This window comes from Myotis lucifugus, unplaced genomic scaffold (genome assembly GCF_000147115.1).
Source record: "Myotis lucifugus unplaced genomic scaffold, Myoluc2.0 scaffold_12, whole genome shotgun sequence".
NCBI classification, from domain to species: domain Eukaryota; kingdom Metazoa; phylum Chordata; class Mammalia; order Chiroptera; family Vespertilionidae; genus Myotis; species Myotis lucifugus.
In genome coordinates this window covers 3,765,279-3,783,109 of record NW_005871060.1, presented here as the reverse complement: position 1 = coordinate 3,783,109, position 17,831 = coordinate 3,765,279, and positions in this window count along the sequence as shown.

Genomic DNA, 17,831 nt, shown 5'->3' with positions numbered 1-17,831 from the left:
TGCTGCAACTGCTACAAGATTTAAAATACATACGGTAGATTTTCCAGTACCACTCAGCTCGCTAAAATAATAATTAACCATCTGGGTTAGTGGTTCTCAGTCCTATCAGATCTAATAACCCCTTTTGCTGTAAATATTTCAGATGCATTTTGTAATGATTCTTCTATTTTTTGGATAATATAACCAATTTACATACACCTTTAAAAATTCTCTAACTGTACAAGAATAAGTACAAGGAAAGTAAGGTCGTAAAATAATAATGTAAATGTAAATTCTTGGGCAGGAGACTTACAAGGCTGTCAGCTATTTCACCTTTCTTTAGAATCACTGAGACTGTCACTGTGACTAATGCAGTCTGATGTAGGTGTTTTACATTAGCCATTCACAATCCATGAAAATGTTATGGGTTAGTCAGTGATGATTTCCCAAAATCATCTTTGGCCCCTCCAAAGATGTCCATATCTCAATTTCTGGAAAATTGTTACCTTATGTGCCATAAGGTAATTTGCAGATATAAGTAATTTGCAGATCTTAAAATGGAGAGCTTATACTTGGTTATCCTAAGAGTGACACTAGTGTCAGAGTCAGAGGAGGTGTAACAAGGGAAGAAGAGGTTGGAAAGTTGCAGGGCCATGAGCTAGGGAATGTGGGCAGTCTCTAGAAGCTGAAAAGGCAAGAAAAGTGATTTCTCTGCAAAACCTTCAGAAGAACCACAGTCTTGATGTCCCATTTTAGACTTCTGACCTCTAAAATTGTCAGATAATAAATATGTACTTTTGTGGTAATTTCTTACAGCAGTAAAGGGAAACTAATATAGCGACCAACTTGTGGAAAATTTCCAACTGTCAAAGTCCAATTTTTATAAAATTTATATGATAACTTCCTTCCTGAAAAATTCATTGCATAGTCAAAGTGTGCAAAAATACTTTGTGAGTATATGTAAAATGGAGCTCAATTCTAGACTCAAATAATTATAAACAAGGTTTGCGCTGTATTACCAGGTCTTCTATTTTCTTAGTCTTCTCTGTTCTCACCCACTTGCAGTTTGGGGTTCATATTTCATGCTGAGCAATTTCACTTCTGTCTAGTTTTCAGGTCTCCTTGGCTTGTGGCTTCACCTTCCCTTTGCAGAATAGCCCTTCAAGATGTTTCTGCAAATACTCTTTCCTTCCTAAGTCTGCTTGCTGGTTGTTAAAATTCTTGTTCAAGATATGTGCTCTTCCTTCAGCCAAAAATGACCTTCAATCTCCAGTCCTTAGGTTTGACTGGTGATCCTTCAAAACTCAAGTGTCATCATTTCTAAGCAGCTTCTTTGATCCCTGTTGTCATGGGTAGGTCTTTCTTTGGGGTTTTGACAGGTCCCTGAACTTACTATCTTTATCACCTATTTTGTTTCTATGTCAAGACACTGTGCTAAGCACTTTAGATATATTTTGTCACTTATATACCAATCTAGTTATTATTTATCCCTATTTTACAGATAGGGAAATTGAGACTCAGAGAGTAACTCAAAATCTAAAGTAAAAAAAGGATTCTTGGTCTTAGAATCCTTTATGTTCATGAAAGATTGGATTATATTTAAAAGGTTTAAATCTTACAGTTTTTTCCTCATTAGTAATCATTTATTATGCTTGTATGTTTCCAGACTATTTCCCATACTCTTCAGGATGCCTGCCTTTAGAGTGGGTGGATGGCTTACTTTACACCAGCGGTTCTCAACCTGTGGGTTGCGACCCTTTTGGCGGTCGAACGACCCTTTCACAGGGGTCGCCTAAGATCATCCTGCATATCAGATATTTACATTATGATTCATAACAGTAGCAACATTATAGTTATGAAGTAGCAACGAAAATAATTTTATGGTTGGGTCACAACATGAGGAACTGTATTTAAAGGGCCAGAAGGTTGAGAACTACTGCTTTACACATTTGTATCATTTGAACTTTTTACAATGGTCAATTAGTGGAGTCCAGTTTATTTGGCTTTCATGTATAAAATATAAATAAAAAAATTTTTTAAAAAGGTTTTAATGGTAGTTTAAACATTTTCTAGGCCAATTATTTTTGTTTTATATATAAATTTTTGTGTATGTACAAATTTTACTCATTCACATATTATTCATTCTGTACTTACTTATTATCACTAGGTTCTTTCTGGGCACTGGGGATATGGCAAGAAATAAAAAGGATGATGGAATTCACATTTTAGCGGGGAATATATTCAACATCCATCTAAGAAAAGAAAGCAAGCAGGGAAGGGTGAAAGTGGTAGGGAGTTCTCATTACTTAGTCAAAGAAGGCCTCTCTGAGGGGTTGATATGTGAGCATCGGATTAAATGAAATAAGAGAGAAAGCCATATGAATGTCTGGTGAAATATATCCGAGAATGTAACTTGCAATTTTTTTGAATTGTTCCAATTTTATTTTGAAATTAGAGTTAATAGTACCAAAAGTATGCATTGAGCATGTACAAGTTGCTTGGTGAGTGAGTTGGGCTGTTGGATAACAGGAAAATATGAGATCTGACCTTGGCCACCTACTTTACAACCTCCATGGAAGTTGAGAACAATACACATACAAGTATCAAATGATAAAACATTATTTTTTATTATTTATTTGGTGCTAATTGAGTGACACAGATTCTAGGTTTTGGGGGACACTGAGGTTTTTCTGTCTTCAGAATTAAATGTCTAAATTTGCTATATTCAAATATTTTAAGCACAAGGTAACAGAACTTAAAGCAAGAAGGTGGGGAAACGTTCTTTAATGGAAATTTAGTTCTCACTCCTGTAGGGATTCCCCTCTCATAGGAGCTATTTATGGAGTCTGTGAAATATGATTCTAATAGGGGATAGGAAATCCTATTGGGAATTCAGACAGTTGATTTATAGTCTGTGGCATCCTAAACAGTGGTAGCTTTCCTTGGACCTGAGTCATTGAAATATGGTGGAAGGGTCGCAAATGCATTGTTTTCTTGCTCCTCTTCTTCATTGCTCTCCTGGGCTATGAGCAAGTGAAAGTTGTGATTTAGACTAATAATCAAATCGAGACTGTCCATTGTCTAGCATAGGACTCTCAATAATGGTTCTGATTTAGAGCTCTCAAAAAATTATTCATGACTGGAACATGAATATGCTAACAGTATTTGTGCTGGTGGGATTATAACATTTTTGTTTTTCCCCCCAAATTTTCTGCTTTCCCAGCTCTTAATAGTTCATAACACAGTTTCTGACTATATGCCAGTTTCTGATGGTATTATCTTTGAAATTAAAAAAATAAAACATGGAAAAGTAATGATTCAAAGAAATCACTGGGTTCATTACATTAATGAGTGCTTAAGCAGTAGACTTTTCTCTGCTAAATTTAATTTTTTGCTTCAAAGATTTCATGCTTGAATCAACTTTTTCTTTATTTTAATGAGTATCATTGTAATCATTAATTATAATAACTAGTGTTCACACTAGAATTTTCACTCCAAAATGTAGAAACACATTTTAAAATTCAGTAATCCTTACATTTAAGCCTACCATGAAGAGAGGCAGCAAATAATTACATTTTATAGAAGGGCTTGGAGGTTAGGGGTCTAAAACAACAACGATACCAACAACAACACTGGATAATTCTTCTCCTCTCTGATTGGATATACTTATTACAAAGCGGCCTAGTCCGTTCCCAAGTCTGTTTCTAAGGCTGGCAGTGAGTTTTTCTGAAAAAAGCATTATGTGCTGCAACCATCCTGAGTCAGAGGCTTTCCCTCTGGCCTTGATTTCTAATATCATTAGCTGCAAAATCAAAGACGAGGTTCCCCCTTGTTTTGTTCTCTGGTGTTAGGATTCCAGGCACTGATTTTGACATGCTGCTACCCACATGGGGGCCTTTGATTGCTTTAGAAGGTCTTTGCTGCAGTGCGTAGTACGTGGATGTGCCGGTCCTGGTGCTGTTTGCCTGCCATGCCTCCCTTACCGCTGTGCTCCCTGTGATGGGGAATCCAATCTGGCGGGTTGCCTTGATTCTTAGGCTCCTTCTTGTCAGCTGGCCTCCGCAGGGTTCAACCAGTGCAGGGGCACTGCAGGCTTGGAGGGTGGCTGAAGCCAGGGCACCAGTTCCTCCAGGGTCCCCCTTCCTGCTTTGATCCCTCTGGCCTAGGGCTGTCAGAGCTTTCTACTGTTGCTGACCTCTGGGCTGCCGCCCTTTCCTGCTTGGCTTCTCAATAACAATTCCCTCGCCTGTGCCACTAACCCCCTGTTACTAAAGTCCCTGTTTTAGGTGTGTAAAGTGCCTTCTGATTTCCTAGTTGGACCTTGACTTATGTAGGTACCAGTTCTCGGGGATGATTGCCAACAAAACGAACCACTGTCTTTGTAAGAATGTTCAGAAAATTAAAGTTTAGAAAATTTACCTTGTTTTAGGCCTCAAGAAATAGAATAATGTGGGAGAGTAGATAATAACTTTATCATTTTGTAGGCAGGAACTTCTGAGCTGATGAATTATTTATATACTTCTCTAAAATGAGACATGTTAATTACTTAGATCTATGAGTTTTGTTGTACACCTTGGATTTCTAGCGTTTTGTAATTAGCTAACGATATAATGAGGCATAAAGTGATGATGCTAAAATATATTACCTGAAATATTTAAAAGTTTATAACTAAAAGCACCACAGCCATATCCTTATTTAAGGCAGACACACTCCTTAGTAGGGTTACTATAAGAAAGACTATGAAATCAGTTTACATTATTTTCCTGGACGGAGGAAAAATGTCCATCCTTGATGAGTTGCCGGCATTCATAAGGGGCCAGTATTTAGCATTTCCTGCATTTCTTTAACCACATGACGTTCTGCAGTGGGGAAACCACTGGACTACAAATCAGAAAACATAGGTCTCATCTTAGGTTGGATTCGCTAGAGACAGGGATGTGCAAGTGATTTATTGAGGGAAAGACCTGTTAGGAAGTGAGGGAACAGGACGGGCAGGGGAAGAAGATAAGCAAAGATGTGTTTCAGCTGAAGTCTAGCCTCAGCCTGATCACAGGAGGACTCAAGAAAGAATGAGATCACAGAGAAGTCCACCTTGAGACAGGGAGGCTGGGCTTTGGTCCCCTGTTATCCGTCAGTCATTCACTGTGGGTGGCTCCTGGTGGGGTAGATGTACATACCCTCCCAGTCATTTATAGACATGGAAGACAGTTCTCTGGAGGATTCTCTTATCAGCAATGCCTATAGCAGCTGAAAGATGGATAAACTGACCTAGTAAAGGAGATATGTGGGAGGCACCCATAGCATCTACTGTAGATATCAGCACACCACTTACAAACCCTTTGGCACTGGGCAAGACACATAACTTCTCCAAGCCTCGGGTTCCTTATCTGTTTAAATAATGAAAATGACAGGGAGTTGGTAATAACAGCCGCCCTATCACTTTCTCTATCACTCATAAAGGTGCTTTGAAAGAAATAAAGTGCTGTGGAAGTAGGTAGCGAGGCTATCGGGAGAGCGGGCCATGCAAAGTTATAAAGCGAGTGTGAAAACTCCAGGTTCACAGTCTTCCCTTGGGTTCCTCTGAAAACATATTCTGAGACAAGGACTTGAGTAAAGGTAGTTTATTTTGGAGGAGATCCTAGCAGACAGGAGTGATTGAGTGGGGAGAGTGAGACAGGGATGGACGAAAGGCCAGATGCACAGTTGAGGTCCCTGCAGGGGTGTGGGTCGGGCTCCATCATGCGCACTTGAGGCAAGCTGTGATCATCAGGAAGTGAGCCAAGGCCTGCATGGCACTGCTGGCATGACGCCCCAGGGTGGAAAGTGTGCTGTTTGTTATGCTACCCTCTTGGCACAGCTTAGATCCACTGATGCTCTTCATTAATTCCATTCTGTCACTGACTCTTCCAAGACTAGGCTGACCCCTGCCTCTCAGAAAAGATTGAGCAGTGCTATTGTCCCCCTTGAGCAGCAGATTCTGAGGCCACAATTGATATCCAACCTCTCTCTCCTCCACTATCCCCTCCAGACTTCCCTCACCCTCAGTCAGCCCTTCCAAGGTTGCTTGGTTAGTAGGTGACCCAGATCCTCACCCTGAGGGGTCTGAGCCTGGGTTGACTCACTTCCTGCAATTGCCTGTTTCCTATGGTCAGTGGGTATGGAAACACCAGGAGAAGCCCAGGGAATCCCCTGAGATCCAGACTTACTCCTCTTTTTCCCATTGTGTAGCTGTAATCCTGTCTCATTAGGATGAACACAGCTTCTGTGCCAATATAGAAAATCTACTCTTTGCCTGTGGTGCATTGACATGAAGCACCCGAGTGATCAGGTAGAGTCACAGCTTCAGGCTCAGTGTCTCGAAGTGTTGCTCTCCAAGAACCAGGACTAGTATTCTAGCCAAGTTTAAAGTTGTGGAAACAAGAAGTCCAAGTTAAGCAACTGTGTGTCGTTGGGAGTGATGATGAGGGAAGCCAACCAGTGCTTGCACCCCTTCATACCCAGACCTTTGTTCTGCATTTAACTACTTGCAACCTTTATGACTTTCTATTTTGTGAAGCCAGAATTTGTAATCTCATCCCCTATCTTCTCACCTCCTGTATCATTTAAATATATTTATTTCACAAATTTTGCTTAATCCATTTTTGTGGTTTTTATTATTGCTAGGTAAATATTATTTTTTGCTGAGCCAAATAGTAGGCTATGATTATATTTGCTTTATTTTATAATCTTTTATTTTTCCTGGAATTAATAATTGCCTCCTTTATTGTTTTTATTTGCTTCACTGCATTCTAATCTCTGGCTCGACTCTTTTCATACTCTCCACCAGCTTTGTAAATGTCTTTCTTAAATTTTTCTCATAGTCAAACTATCTGTGTACTCTGCATTTTTGCACAGAAGTCTCAAGTACAATCCTAACCTTGGGGAAGAGTGCTCAATATTCTTTCTGGTTTCATCTCAACAGATGCATGATGTTTAAATTAACAGAGAGGAAAAGAGTTAGATGGATTAGGTTGGGAGGGGATGTTAAAGTGTTTCTCCAAGAGAGTGGTTTTGTGAGGGTGATGCAAACAAGAACTAGTTTATAGGTGGCCAAAGAGGGCAGTTGATGATAATGGGTATTGAGCACTTACTATGTGGCAGGGACTGTCCCTGGAAATGTTTCACTTACATTATGTCACATAATCCTCATAATGATCCTATGTGGAAATGCTATTACCTCTGTTTCACAGGTTAGGAAGCAGAGAATGAAGTGACTTGCCTAAGTTTACACAGAACCAGGATTCAATCCCTGGCTGAACCTGAAGCCTCTGGACTAAACTACTCCTTAGAGATGAAGAGACCATGGAGATAGTGCATATAAAGCAGGGAGGCAGTAGGTACAGACAAAGGAGGCAGCCTGTGTTGACAACATTCAAGGAAACTGTGCCCCAGGGGTCTTGTGAGTATAGCTGAGAAGAGGGGGCGAGGAAAGGAACTGTGCAAACATTTGCTTCTGCTTGAATGTGTACCCCCCAGCGCAACCTTTACCAATTAGGAGAGCTGTCTTGAAGAATGCTGCCTCAGCTCCTGAAAAGAAGACCCCAGGGCATGCATTAATGAGAGGAGGGGGCGTCACAACTGACAGAAAAATAAAGCTCTCATCGGGAGCCAGGGGCCCCCAGTGGGGCCTGGAGCTTGTTGACTGAGCAGCAAGAGACCCCTGCTGTTGAGCTTCCCCTGACGCCCAGCCTCCCTGCTGCGTCTTGGAAGAGGGCTCTCTCTCCCATGACTTGCCTTATATGGGACAATTAATGAACAGTGTGATGACAGGAGACACCTCTCCATATTGTTCATATCTTGGGCTTATGACCAGATAATTCACCATTGCCCTCCTGGTTCCATTAGAGGAGAAGTGCCTTTTCAGCAGTTTGGAGAACCAGGATGCAAAAGCAAAGGGCACCAAGTTAACTGCATCCTATCTTTCATTTATTTAGTCAATTGCTTTTAGGAGAAGCATGGATTTAGAATGGAGGGCTTTTTTTGTTCTGAGATAAAGCCCCTCTTTAGTCAATATTAGGATACTTATTAGAATTACTTTGGACAAGAGTGACTGGATTCTGTCTGCTATCCACTAATTGACTAAAAATGGAACTCCCTTAACTCAGAGTTTCAAAGGGCTTTCTTTTACTTAACCTGTTTTGATTCTAAGAGGAAGGTATTATCCACTCTCTAAGGGTGGGGAAACTGAGACTCAGATGTTTACATAAGGACTCTGTCCCAAGGCCATGCAGATGTTTATATAAAGGCTATACCCAAGGCCATGAATGAAACTCAGACTGACTTGCTAATCCTGGATTTCCCTTCAGCACCCCTTTGGGTTGAGTTGCCTGTTGCTCAAGGTTTGCTAAAGCCCATAATTTCTCAAAGTGTTGAAAGGCTTCTTGTCATGAGGACCCGGGAGACCTTGCAGGAAGATCATATTAGTTTATTGCTCATTAGGCATTTCTTTTTTGATTATATAAGTGCTCAGAACATTTCTGGGCAGCAAATGTACATGGAGAATAAATAAATCATGCTTTATGTCATAAAGACGTTTTCAGTCACATTGGAAAATGAGTTATGTGAACAAAATACTTATGGAACAATTAAGTTCTTAATTAAACCTAAACGTTGAATACAGAGTTGCTCAAAAAAGGGAAAGAGCTGAAGCCTTGGGGAATGGAGAGGGTGGAATGGAATGAGTGGACATGGAAGGATGGGTAGGAATGGAGGATAGATGAGGCATAGGAAGACAGGAAAAAGTTTTTCTACCAAAGGCAACATGGAATAGAAGGGGAATGTTGTGGGCCAGCCTCGGAGTGTAGTATAACGGTGGAACAGTGGAGGGAGTGACGAGTGTATGTTGATCCCTTTTGCTCTACTTGGTTTTCTTTCTCTCACGTTAATACATAATTTAAACTGAGGCTGAGAAATGTATCTATAATTATTGTATGTCTTAATGTATCCATTTACCAACTAGTTTTTGAAGGCAGAAGACAAAAGTGGCCAGCATTCAAAAATAATTATTTTTAGGAGAGTTACTAATAACCACTGAATATATTGTTTAACTTTAAATTCAATTCCCCACCTCCTCAGAGATTTCTTTTTACTAAAACAGGTCTCTATGTTTACCAGAATATCCACATGAGAAGAATTTATATTAATGTAATAAATTTAGAAAAGATAAAAACAAGATTGCCATGTAAATTAGTGCCTACACAGGGGAGAAACTCCATAAATGAGGCCAGGCAGAGCCAGTTATTCCCTCAGTATTTCCATAGTGTTGTGAACTGTTTTTCTTATTCACTACACCATGAGCTCCTAGAAGGAAGACACTATGTCATGTGCATATTTACATCCCCCGTGTCTAATATATACCTACCTGGTCGAGGTTACTAAAACAACTTCTACCATTCATTTAGATGAATGAGCAGATGAATATATAAGTGGAAGACTAGCTTTCATCCTGTGTACTAATTAGGGTAATGTTAGCTTCTACCATAAGTAACACCCTAAGCTTCAGTGTCTTTGAACAACAGAACTGTGGTTATCACTCATAATAGTCTAATGGTTGATTGGTGGCTTTTCTTGGTAAATAAGGGACTTGGGCTCTTTGCATCTCATGGCTCTACTTTCCACTGGGGCTCAGGGCCCACTGGAGACAGGAAAGAGAGCATGAAGAAGGCACAAGTAACACATATCACTTCTGCTTGCATTCATTTAACTAGAACTAGCTGCATGACCCTGCCTAGGCAGCTTTCTCAGAGAGTCTCAGCATCACGATGAGTCAGATGGATTTTAGTGAATAGCTGGCCTTCTCTACCACATCCAGCCTTTAGTACTTCCTAGTTGTGTGATCTTAGGCAAGTTCATAACCTCTCCAGGTCTCAGTTTCATACTTGTAAGTGGGGATAATATATTTATCCTGTAAGGTTGTTGTAAACATTACATGGCGCCTATATTTGAAGTAACTAGCAGCAGTGCTCAGCATATGCTTAATGTGTGAGAGCTATTATAATATTGTTACTTTTCATAATTCAATTCAATTAAGATACTTATTGTGTTAATATTTATTTTTCTTCACCCATGATCATCATACATGCAAAACTAGGGAAACTCGAGGAGAACATGTGGTTGCATGTCTTAAGGTGGAAGCATAGGTGGAGACTTCTAGATTAATCAAGCCTAAGGGCCATGGCACATACTAAGGCTAGGGTAATATATGTTATCCGTTTGGTATTGTGTACTTTAGATAAGAAGGAGAATTTTCTCTTGAAAACTTATTGCAGATCTTCTAAGATAAGTTACATATTCTAAGTGTGAAAGGCTGTTTTGTAAATACCCCATCCAAATGGAGGTAGATGGAATGGAATTATTACAAACTTATCCTGTAGACCAGTGGTTCTCAACCTTCCTAATGCCGCGACCCTTTAATACAGTTCCTCATGTTGTGGTGACCCCCAATTTCATTGTTACAAATTGAACATAATTAAAGCATAGTGATTAATCACAAAAACAATATGTAATTATATATGTGTTTTCCGATGGTCTTAGGCGACCCCTGTGAAAGGGTCGTTCAACCCCCAAAGGAGTCACGACCCACAGGTTGAGAACCGCTGCTGTAGATAAAAGATAATAGGAAACAGAGCCCTGGGGAAAGAACAAAGAGAACTCAGAGCCATGGGAAGAGAAAGGAAGGACAGGGAAGGGTAAAGAGAGGAAGGGAAGGGAAGTGGAGCTGTGGTGGGCTACCTGAATCTGCGCTTTGGGACTGCCAGAAGTGCGTTGGCTGCTGAGGGCTCACAGCTGAGTCCTCTCTAAGAAACTGCCCTTGGTTGAAGGGAGCTGCTTAGCCCAAAGTTACAGTCCCCCTTGTGAAGGTGGCTGCCAAGATCCATTGTGGACTTTCTGAAGGGTCATCTCAGCTTTCCAGTTCCCAGTGGGGTTGGCTGAGGCCTCTGTTGCAAGTAGTTCAACTTCTCCTCTGCCCAGATGCACTTTCCTTCTTTTTTAAAAAAGTGTTTTTATTCATTTTGAGAGAGAAGAAGAAGGGGGAGAGAGGGAAGGAAGAAGAGAGAGAGAGAAAGAGAGAGAGACATCGATGTGAGCAACATCAACCAGTTGCCTCCAGCAAGCACCCCGAATGAACGGGGATAGAACCGCATCTGTGCCCTGAGGGGGGATCTAACTGGTGACCTATTGGTGCATGGGATGATACTCAACCAACTGAGCCACAGCAGTGGCTCCCAGAGTACTTTCCAGTAAAGTTCCTCATAGGACTCTCTGACCCTGAGTCTGTTTCCTGATGGACTGGACCTACTAGAGTAGTGAAGAAAAGGGGAAGGAAGGAAAGCAAACAGAAAGGGAGAGGACCCACAGGAGGGCGAACTTTTCCTTATGGATTATCATATGCAGCAGTCCCTGAAGGCATCGATATAAAACAACTCCTTGTTTATCTCTAGGAAAACTTAGCGTAGTTAAACCATATGACTCCAATTTGAATTAGGGGTCTTTTTGTACACTCTCCTGAATTCCCTCCTTATGCTTGCCCAGCTAACGGTGAATTTGTTTAATAATGGATTGTTCCCCTCACCTTTCACTATCAATGACCTGTGCTGGTGTTATATTCTGTATACAGAATGTGCTTTTTACAAAATCTGTTTTCTCCCAGGCTCCTTACTGCCCAACAAACATAGTCTAACTTACCCAGTCCTGCTCTAAACAGCACAACAATTTATCTTCCAAATTCATCTGTTAGAAGAAAAGGGGAAAACTCGGTTTGGCTTCTATAGTGAGGGGCTTTCACCAAGAGGGCTTATGCTGCTTTTCTCTCCCGCCAGTAGAGTGGGGAAGCAGGTTTCATGGTCTTCTGTGCCAAGCACACAGTGAGTCTGCAATAAGTACATTTTACAATGAATTTCAGCCCTGGCCGGTGTGGCTCAGTTGAAGCATCATCTCATACATCAGAAGGTGGCAGGTTCAATTCCTGTCAGGGCACATACCCAGGTTGTGTGTTCGATCCCTGGTCAGGGTGTGTGCTGGAGGCAACCGATCAATGCTTCTCTCTCACATTGATATTTCGGTTTCTCTACCTTCCCCTCTCTCAAATCAATTTAAAAAAATGAATTTCACCTAGCCTGTAATCAGTATGATCTCACTAGCTGGGGTGAATGGATTCCCTAGAAGCCTGACTCCCCTCACTGCCATTCACCTCCCGGCATTTTCAGTTCACTTTATCTATTTGCTGTCTTTTATATACTTGTTTCATAACAAGAACGCCCGCTTCAAGGGTACTGTAAATATTCTAAAATTTCCCTCTATTTCAAGGGGTCTGGTTTCATTGTGCGTGGGTTTTCCATTATGAGATTCAATTTCCCTGATAGAAGTGTGTTTTCTGGCTTCCATGTGTGATTAATTCAGGGGAAGTGCTTATCTGTTGTGATCTAAATGTGAATTTGTTTTACCCTTAGCCAACAAGACAATTACAAATGCTGTCTTGCCTGCAACCATAGGCTTGGAAACGCAGCTGTCACCTTGAAAGCCACAAAGCTTATGAGTTCCGGGCTCTGTGCTGACACTGACTAGCTGGATACACGCAGGAGCAGGAAAGTGGAAATTTTTTACGGGAGATGATGAATGCCTTTCTGTCCTGCAGAATTGGCAACGGGCTTTGCTAGGGGTTTAATCTGATGCAGTTGTTCGTGAATGTGTGCAGAGTGATATACTAACTTCCCAACACTATATGCCTGTTGCACTCCAAGAATATTATTGTGTGGAAGTGCCCTGCCGCCTTCCTCCTGCCTCAGGGTTTTCGTTAACTCCTGAAGCTCTTAGGGACCCCAGCATCTGGGACAGACTCTGATGGGGACTTGAGCAAGTGGCTCACTCTGTATTCAAGAACTGGGACAACTCCAGGGTGGAGCATCCCATTGCTATCCTAGCCCATTTGACCAGAAAGCCACATCTCTCATGTTTATTTGCCTAAAAGCGGTAATCCTCCACTGTCACATGCTTAACATTCATAATAAATGCTTTTCTGCCCATAGTTCTAAAGACAGAGATGATATCAAATATACTGAAAACTGTGGCATCTTTGTTACTAAAAATGAAAAAACAACAACAACAACAACACACACACACACACACACACACACACACACACACACACACACCTTTCGTGGTGCCCTTCCTAATGCAAAGCCTGACTTCATCTGGTGCTATTTTGAGATGGTTCCTTAGGGAGCAGTTTTATGTCATTTTCATGTAACTGTCACTCTAATGTACTGAGGGAAGTTTTATTATCATTTGCATATTCTGAAAGTTTACTGAATTTTAGGAGAGTGCGCCTGAGGAATAACTTGTCTTGATATATTTAAGAAGCTGGATTTTTTCCCTCCTGCTTGGAACTGCCAATCCTAGCTGTGACTCTAATCATTTATTTAGTATAGCTTTAGGTGGATGTAGTCCAAGTACTTGGGATTTAAAGAAGTATGAGCCTTGATTCCCGTACATAGTAAAATGAGAGAGTCGTACACATAAGCAAATATTTGGAGTCCAGAACCCTCAGTAGAGCTATCGTACCAAGTACTTTGAGATTAGAGAGAAAGGAGGAGGGAAGAGTCAACCAAGTCAACTTGGGGTACTGTTACAGTAGAAATGGCATTTGAACTAGGTTTTGAAGAATAAGTAGGAGTGTGGAGATTGGGGAAAGATAGTGAAGACCAACCTAGCAAGGGGCAAAGCATGAAAAGGCAAGGAGATACAACACAATGAGGGAGGCTTGTGCATTTGAAAAGTAGTCTGTGGACAAAAAGGCCCATAGAGATTGTGAATAAACTTTTTATGATAGTGTGAGGGATTTGAAACTTGGATGGTGGAGCCATGGAGGCTTTTAGGCAGGACAATGTAGGCAAGAGTGGGCAACAGTCCAATACTACAGGGAGGGTGAGATAGATGAGAATTGAGACCATGCTGTCAACAGGTCAGTCAAGGACCCTGGTAACTTTTGAATTTCAATAGAGTGCAAATGGAACCAGGATGCAGACTTACAGAATGTGTTGAAGGTCAAGAACATTAGCAATAAAGTGAAAGGGAGTGTGTGGAATGGTAGATTGAGGATGAAGATGGCTAAGGGAAGATGTATTTGTTAGAATCATGAAAATGTGTATAAGAGTTGCCACCTTTATGAAGTATTTGTTAATTGTGTGTTCTTCTGGACTTATTTGGTATGTTTGACTTTCCTTAACTCCCCAGGTAGAAATGAGCATTACTTCTGAAATACCAGGGAAAACTTAGCTGCTTACATATTTGCCTTCCCTTACTAGACCATAAGCAGGTTGAGGACAGGGATTGTGTTTTATTAATTTTTGTATTCCCCACACCTGACACTCAGGAGGTGTTCAGTTGGGGTTGGTTGAAGAGTGATTGAATGAAGGGAAGGAAAACTGTCAATGGAAAAGTTGAATATAACAGAGAGAAGGGAGATATAGATAAGAGGAAATGTCAGAGGATAGAAAGGGATATATCCTCTAGAATAGGGGTCATCAAACTTTTCTGTAAAGATTTGAATAGTAAATATTTTAGACTCTGTGGGCCAGATGGTCTCTGTTACTTAATTCTGCCATTACAGGATGAGGACAGCCATATACAATGGGTAAAAGAATGGACTTGGCTGTGTTTCATTATAACTTTGCTTATAAAAAGAGACCCTGACTCATAACCTAGAAGATCTGGAAGGGGAGAGAGACTGGCAGTAGCTTTAAAAGGTGTAGGAAACTTCCTTAGAGCAGGTGAGAGAAGAGAGAGAAGTGTTTTAAGTGGGAGAACAGAGTTATAAGGAAAGTGGAAAATATTCTAAACAAGTTCTCTGAATAATCTTATAGGAAATAGACCAGGAAAATTTTAGGGCAGCAGTGGGACCAGGTATATAGTATATCATGGTCTCAATGAGCATGGTCGTGTAAATTTCACCACTTCAATAAGAGTGTCTATGTTCCCCTTCCCTCAGCTGAGTGCCATGCCCTAGTATGGCTAAGGATATGGGTCTAGTATGGCTAAGGATATGGGCCTTTTTCTAAGTTTTGGGACATCAATCCCCATCTCTATCTCATGTGAAGGTGAAGGGAATTATTGGATGGCGAATTATTGGATGGCCTCTCCTGCAGGGGGCAGCATGATGAGAGCTGACGTTAATGTAGCAGCTTGCTTGGGCTGTTACTTCTCGCATTAGGGTGAGGGAGCTACTATTTTATGAATCCAAAGTCCCCATTCTTTCCTGGGAGGTCTGGCACCTCCAATTTTTTGACCTTTAGACATAAAGGGTTTACTATATCCCATCTCAGGGAGTAGGACATTCCACTTGTTGAGGAAAGCTACTCAGATAGTCTTCAAGTGATCCCTATACCTTCTCTCCTTTGACCCAGAAATGCCCATTACATCTTCAGTACCAGACATTAGCACTAACTGCCTATTTTTCTACTGGTGATTATTCTGATTTTGTCTTCAGAGATTTAAAGATTTGTATGGAAAATAGAACAGTAATTATAATAAGAACCACACAGGTTTAATCCCTGGGAGGGAATCTGCGGTGTTCTCTGTGGATTGCTGTGCGGGACCTCCTCCATCCCAACCTCCCTCTAGTACACTTGACACTGAAGGAGGGGCTGCAAGATTCAAACCGGCAGAGATTCTCTTCCAGGCAGGAGTTGGATTCCTCCTATGAGAAGGTACTAAATGTAGAAATGGAGCCAGAGGCAAGGCGTGAGGTCCTGACTTCCTGAGTCATTGGCTCCTGCAGCTGCAGGGCTCTCCCATTCTGGTGGAGGTGGCTGACTTCCATCAGCAGCTCCCTGGAGGGCTGTGTTTCAGCACTTGCAACAGAAGCTTTTTAGATCATAACAGAGGCTGTGTGACATGGTTGCTGTGCTTGGAAGCTTGGCTTAGTCTGTTCCTCCCTTTCCTCTAATGATTGTGGTAAGCACCTAATACCTGACAATAAACATTTTTTAAAATTAAACCAGCTATAGTAGTGTCTGTTGTCTGCAACTGGACCTAGCATCATCCCACTAGGCTTGCAGGCTGAGCTCGGAAGTCTGGAAAGAGATGGCTGAGTTTTGTAGAAGTTGGTGGAGCCAGGAAACAAATGCAAGTTGACATGGTGAAGCCAGGTGGAAACTGAGAGCAGAAAGCATGGGGAAGCCTCCGGCACTGGGAGTGCTTATGAAGGTAAGGACTGCTTCCACTCCATGCACATAGGTGAAGTATATCTTGGCATTATTGAGAGAAGTATATCTTGGCATTATTGAGAGAAGCATCCCAGTACTTTCATGAGTCTCCCAGTGTGCTGTTACTGGGGCAGCATTTAAATTTAAAAATTAAATGAACCTCTTTTAGATACAGTAAAAGTTTTTGTGTGATGATGTAGACAGAATGACAAAAGTGCAGTGAGATGCACATGCTAAGCAGGTGCTGGTTCATTGCGCAAGTTAATCCTCAATGAGCTGATGGATCTTTGCATTGTATGGCCCTGTAGAGGTCATTTGTAAATAGTGAAACCACAAACACGAATGGTCTTTGCTTTCTATGTTAGTTGTAAGCACATTTCTTAGTTAAACTAATAGATTAGGAGTGAATATGCCAGCCATTTCCTTTACGTGGCTTTTCAAGTACTTTATATTTTGATCATAATCTTGTGGTTATTTAATGAATACCTGATAACTGAATTATTAGCTATATAAATGTAATCACACAAAAACCTTGAGTCTATGGATAGCAATGAACTCATCTTATCATTAGTATACCATTTATAAAGCCCCTACCTGCTATCTTAATGCAGAATCTCAGATTTCCCTCAAAGTTTCCCTCATTTGTAACTAACAAAAAGACCTGGGTTTGTGTAGAGAGCAAATATTTCTTGGGAATTTGATCAGATGATTAGAAAGTAGGGCTATTTCTATTATCCTTCCAGTTGAGTTTCATGTTTAAATAATTTATCAGAGATCACAAACTGAAGGCTTATGGCGGCTGCAAATGTGTTTTATTTGCATGTTTGAATTCATTGTCAGTGATAGAAATCAAGAAACCTTACCAGAAAACCCAGGTTTTCTAACAACATGGGTGACTTTCCAGTGGGAGGGGCATGGCGGCCGTCTCCAGGCAGCCCCAGCCTGACCCCCCTCATTCCCTCACTGCCTGCCTGACTCCTGTGGGCATTTAAGTTTATGATCCATGTAATAGCTTACGATTGAATAAATAAAAGTTGTCACTAGCATGGAACACGGATCCTCTGGAAAAAAAATTACGTTGTTAAGAATGTTCAGCTATTGGCCATAAAAATTGTATTTGTAATGTAATCTTCCTTGAGAAAAAAAATTTTGTACTTCTGTGCAGATTTTGAAGATTCACTAATTAATTTCTGTATTATGCTATCATTAATTAGCCTCTTTATTAAGAATCCACTGAGCACCTCCTCTTGCTAAGTTATTATTTATTCAACATAGAAAACATGTTTGCAGCCATTTGCGCCCTCTTTGTGATCCTCCTAGATTGCTCATTCATGGCGTCATTTAGGAGCATCTGTCTTTGCCATGCTCCTGGGGGGCTGTTCTGCTCTATTTCCTCTTTATTCCTCCAGTTTTGTTCACTAATATTGGTAACATCTTTTTTCTCACTCTTTTAGCTTGAAAAATGTATCACTTGATAATGAAGTGTATGTGTGGAAAATAAATGTAGACCTTCAGTTCCTATTTTGATAAAATGTACACAGAAAGCTAATATAGTTACTTTAATATATATATATATATATATATATATATATATATATATATATATATATC